Genomic DNA, 6,000 nt, shown 5'->3' with positions numbered 1-6,000 from the left:
GAATAGAATTTGCCGTTATTGTAAAAATATTGAAAGCTATCATAAAAGTGTTCTATTGTATATATTTTGCGTCAGCTCAGAAACAAAATGAATATCACATTTACCTTTATAGTCCAACACATAAATACAAATCTGTTTTAAGTATTGTAAATTGTAATCCATAAATTCTAAGAATGTTTGATTCAATTTTTTTTTACAGCATTTTATGCAGGTGCATATTGGCGGGTGAGCGCGTTTGGATTGTTCAAGTTCATCTACGACCAATGAATGAACTCTGTGGAAATAAGAGCTGCTGAATTTGCCCATTTCGCGTCTAACTAGCTATAAGTTATCAATCCATTTTATGTCGAGATCAGTGACGTTATTTATATTATGTGATGAGCATAAAATTGATGTGACAGAATGTTACCAACGTCCATAGAATAGAGTCTCTATTTAAAGTGGCCTATTCGGCCAATGTCATAATATTTATTATTTCCATCGTCAGGGTTTATAGATAACTTTCAAATTGTAGGCTTCATACCTTATGTGTTTCAATATGTTGTAATGGAAAATAGAACTTGTGATATTTTTCTCTGCCAATTTTTTTTTTAAATTCCTTCTTTACAATTACCGTCATTTGAAACTACGGTACACTCTAATAAAAAGGATAAATGGGCAAAATATAGTAGAGGATGTTTTTTTATTTTCTGAAATGTTTTTGTAATATTTTGTTATATTAGAGTACATTAGGTCTTAAAACTTCGCATAAATTGCAATATTTCTCAAATGTTGCCCAAAACAGTGGAAAGTAACATTTTTGAAAAATAAATTAAAATAATATGTTTCGTTGCTGAACTTTTCACTAAATGTAAGGAATTTGTTAATATTGCAGGAAAAAACAACAACATTAGTTCAAGTTTGTAATTAACATTTTTCCTGCGGTATTCTATGTCTAAAATGAAGATATGTGATATCTGTTCTGGGTTGTTTGTAAAAGGCTTGTGTATATTCACATAACAAAATTTTACAAAGCTACAGAGTCTTGGCTAAATTTCTTCTATTAATGATACCAGGTAAATAGAATGAGAGTTTTGTAGAAGACTGCTGTATTTGCACAGAAAAAATGTCATATAAAACTTTTGCATACAAGGCTATAGTGTTTCACTCTGCTTGATACAGATAATGGCATACATTTTGTATATTTATGATAAATATTGAGTTTATCAGAGAGATTTTTCAAATTAATTATGTGTCTATTGTGATTTATTTGTACATATTTTCTTATTTCGTAAGAAAGTGCAAATTAAATGTATAGTTTGTTTTATACACAAAGCTGAAGTCTTTAAAGATTTGTTCTTACTTTACTTATCCTGAAGGTCTTGGTGAGCTTTCTGCCAAGACACAAATGTCTGATGTCCGCGGCCTGTATGAATGAAACTGTATAAGCATGGATTCTGTGCTAACCCCAGCTTTCTGTAACTTGTTCGAATAATAAATATAAACTTTATTTATTTAAAAAAAATATGAAACAAGGTGTCTTAATGTGGAGGAAGGAAACCAGAGAAAACTTATTTGTTCAACCAGATGACTCCATAGGTTTTGTCAGATCGGGGAATCAAACCCCTGCCTCTTTGGTGAAAGACAAGTACCATTTCCACTGCGCCACCCGGCCACCCATTGTTTAAGTCATGTCACAATTGAAAGGTCAAGTTCAAACATTTCATGAATACCGGCCGAGGTATTTTTCAACTCGAAAATTCACTTGCTTTAGAAAAGTAATAGGGTGATAATTACTGACAACTCATTCACCCCTGGAGACACATTTGAACCTTTCCAATTCAAAGGTTGGAATAGTTCATTATGAAATTTCAGCGGTGAATGAGTTAGTTTTGTCATAATATTTCTGGTTAATTACACTGTATGCCATGATTAAGGAATCATGTCCCACCCAAGGAAGAACACTAGATACCGGTAATTGCATTGTAGTGTTTCCAACCTATTGGTAATCTCCCCCTAATTAAGTTTTGGATATGACTATGATGGGATTGGACAATTGAACTCTCACCTAATCAGAGTGGTAGGGTGATAGCACACTTGCCTTTCACTCAGGCAGCCAGGATTGACTCCCTGATTGGATGTGCGAAAGTATGGGGTCACCTGCCCGACCACATGTGTTTTCTCCAGGTAAGTTGGTTTCCTCCTACATTAAGAACCCCCACACGCTTATATCCGGGTCAAAAAGAGTGACTGATATAAGTAGAAATAGCTTTGTTTCATGATTGTTGAGAAATAAATGAAAACAAATTGCAGTTGAATGAAGGACACTTTGGGGGTTGGAATCTGTCTGATTACATTGTATTTAAGGAGGCTCCACCCTTTCACAATTAACCAGCAGAATTCTTCGAAACGTTCACATAATGGTAATACAACTCTGTTGAGGTGATTTTTTGAAAATTTAAGCATTCTGATCAATTTGGAAGTTTTTCAGAAAAAGAATACCAAAATTTTGTTTTCGTCTTTTTTCATATTTTCCTTTTTTTTTGGTGTGTGACATTGTATGGAACTATAACAGCAATAAAAAAGAGATGAACACTACTTATTAACATAACAAATATTTTATTCAGCACAACATTTCTATTGAATTGTTTGGATAAAAGTGGTTATGTGCAAGCTGGAATCCAACAGAACAGAATTTCATACGAAAAGAGTGAAAAATTGAGAAACAAATAAACACTTTGTGTTTCCATTTTTAGCTCACCTGACCCGAATAACCAAGATGCCTAGTATAATGATATTTGGTCAGTAATTTGCAGGGATGAAGGGTTACCAAGTTTGTTCAAATGAATGACCTTTACTTATATTCAAGATCACAGAGGTCAAATATGTTTAAAACCTTTATACAACTTCTGAATAACCAAGAGGCATAGGATAATGATATTTGGCCAGTAACATGCTGGGATGAAGGGTTACCAAGTATGTTCAAATAAATGACCTTTGCCTATATTCAAGGGCACTGGGGTCAATTGTCTTTAAAAACCTTTAATTGACTTATGATAAATAACCAAAATGTCAAGGGTGATGATGTTTTGCTAGTGGCATGCAGGCACGAATGATTAGTTCGATGAGTTTGTCCAAACGAATGACCTTCATCCCTATTTAAGGTCACAATGGTCAAATATGTGAAAAACTTCAGAGACTTCTCCTGAACAAACAGATAGCTAGGATGATGACATTTAGCAAGTAGCATGCTGGGATGAAAGGTTTTGAAAAGTTTGTTCAAAAGAATGGTCTTGAACTATATTCAAGGTCACAGGGGTCAAATATTCAAAAAAACACTTTAAATGACTTTCTGGAAAACTAAAATGGAAAGGATGGTGATATGTTACCAGTAGCATGCTCAAATGAAGAGCTATCAAAATTGTTCATGTAAATGACCTTGACACTCTTTCAAGCTCACATCTGGTCATTTGTGTATAATAACTTTAAAAGTAATTTTCTCAATAAACAAAAGGAAGTGATTCAACAGGGAATTTTGTCAAGTTGCATTCTGGGATGAAGGGCTATTAATATTCTTGTTTGACTTTCAAGGTAACAAGGGTCAAATGTGTTCAAATCTTAGAACAGGTTCTTTTGACTTTGAGTCAAGACAAGTCAAGATATTTTTCCTCTAGCTTTATTTTAGTCTTCTTTTCAATTGTGAGATTAATACCAGGTGAGCGATGCAGGCCCATTGGGCCTCTTGTTCTCATTTTAAAATTATTATTTTTGGATGAGAGTTCCATTTTTGTCTTCCATGAAAAAAACCAGAACTTTTTGCAGCGGGATAGTTATCTCCCTTTATATACATCAAAACTGGTGTAATTAAAGGACTTGGGGCTTTATGGGCCATTTTTGACCTCAAAAAAAGGGAAAAAATCAACTTTAATTTATTTACCAATTTCTGTTATAAGCATCATATTTGTTAATTGGGGCTATATTTCTTGGTGCATATTTTTTTCCAATGCGCATGCGTAGATACCCTACCATAGCAAAGACCATAGCAACGAAATTGCTTTGCTATGCAGAAATAGCCAAAAAATGGTGTTTTCGGACAGTTAACATGTAGAAATAAAAGCCTCTGCATGTGACAAACAAAAATTCCTTTCAACGAATGAACACCGATGTGACAATGTTTAAGCATGTCAAATATAACTTTGTTTTTGTGCATGCAGAGTCTTTCAAAAATTTAAAAGTGTCTTATTAATTTCCTTCAAAATGACCAATTTCCGACCAAATAGCGCACAACAGACGATATTCACGCATTTCCTATTGCTATCGTCGTCGTGCGTCGTCCGTCATCCGTCGTCCATTAACATTTTACATTTTCAACTTAAGCTGAAATACTGGCAAAGGGATTTTATTAATATTTCATTTCATCTCCCTGAACAAGTGTTGTTATTTTTCGGGTCGATCAGAAATCNACAAGTGTTGTTATTTTTCGGGTCAATCAGAAATCCAATATAGCCGCCACGGCCGCCATTTTGAAAATAACTATTTCAAACTTAAAAACAAGTTCTGCTGGGCCGATTGAACTGAAACTTGGTAGGAATGATCGACTCATGGTCCTGCCAAAGTGATGTTCTTTTTCGGGTCAATCAGAAATACAATTTGGTTGCCACGGCCGCTATTTTGAAAATAACTATTTCAAACTTAAAAACAAGTTCTGCTGGGCCGATTTAACTGAAACTCGGTCTAGGAATAATCAGCTCATGGTCCTGACAAACTTAAATTAACGGTATACTTTAACTATTTTTTACTCAAATTGGTACATATTTCAACAACAAAAATAAATACTGTAGGACTCGGGTGACCGTTCAGGCCCATGGATCTCTTGTTATGAAATGCAAGTTGATGTCTCTCTTTGAAATGCTATATTTCCTAAACCAGTTGTCGAATGTTGATATTCCAGATTAGGAATATAACAACTAATTCAAAATTCCCGATGAGGCCGGAAATGAACCTTAACGCCCTAGTCCTTTTCACATCAAAATTGTTACATTGATTTTATTGTACGTATAAGGTGAAAAAGAATTTAACAAATACAAGTATTGTGCATGCCTGCAGAGTTCTTCACTCATACTTTCCTAAATCTTCTATACTCCAGGGGTTACGCTCACGTCTGTTCTTTGCACCCCTGGAAATTGTCACATAAAAATTGAAGGCACGCGACTAGCTATGGTCGCAGGTGAAAAAATCTGACCCGACTCCTTTAAAGATTACAGAGGAGCGACACTCGACTTCAAAGTCTGTCAATTTTACCGTGACGCGACCGCGAGATTCTTTTGAGGAACATCAAATGATCAGACTAGTCGTCTTGTCTCATTCCACAATTGCAAGGTGTCGCAAACTGATCCCACAATTTTGCTATGACATATTCTATGAGTGCAGAGAGCGTTAATGTGAGAGTTACCACTCGAGTATCGAGGATGACTTTCCTGATGATCCAAATTCTTTTTCTTTTTGTACAGTGGCATTCAATGTATATAATCATTACATAACAACAGTAAAACAAAACAACATTTAAAACAATTCATTCTTTTATCGAACCAAATTACTCTCAATCCTGTACGAAAATGACACCTTTCCACAGTCCTCTTGCGCATGGTATACATACATGTCCGGCACAGGTACATGAAACCAAAGGCTATCGCATGGTATGCCGTTCTCACGTGCACCCACACATGTATTTTGATAGGGATCTTGACATTTTTTATATCATTTTTTTCAGAGAGGCGGTTCAATTCCATTGTAGGTCGCGCGACAGCAAAAATCGTATCAACCTCGTGAAATGGTGTAAGCACGTGATATGCACACGGGAAGCCGGTACACCAAACAAATCTGTCCGCATTTCATACGCTTCATATATCATGATAATGACTTCTCGAAGTCATCTGTGCCTATGATCATGAAACGATCTTAAGTCTAAATTTGTCTTCAGTTTGGACTTACAGCTGTAGCCAATCACAAATAACGTCATGA

The 6,000-nt window shown here is 35.2% G+C and overlaps 1 protein-coding gene across 1 annotated transcript in view; it reads left to right on the top strand.

Moving 5' to 3' along the window:
• Window positions 1–1,320, top strand: part of LOC110450908 (succinate dehydrogenase [ubiquinone] flavoprotein subunit, mitochondrial-like) — a 20,344-nt gene extending 19,024 nt beyond the window's left edge. Inside the window, exon 16 of the mRNA XM_021498702.1 lies at window positions 200–1,320. The gene's annotated coding sequence lies outside the window, so the exon portion shown is untranslated. The remainder of the gene's footprint in view (window positions 1–199) is intronic.
• The last annotated feature ends 4,680 nt before the right edge of the window (window positions 1,321–6,000 follow it).

Source organism: Mizuhopecten yessoensis, unplaced genomic scaffold (assembly GCF_002113885.1).
Source record: "Mizuhopecten yessoensis strain PY_sf001 unplaced genomic scaffold, ASM211388v2 scaffold5547, whole genome shotgun sequence".
NCBI lineage: Eukaryota > Metazoa > Mollusca > Bivalvia > Pectinida > Pectinidae > Mizuhopecten > Mizuhopecten yessoensis.
This window is presented reverse-complemented; position numbering and strand designations above follow the sequence as displayed.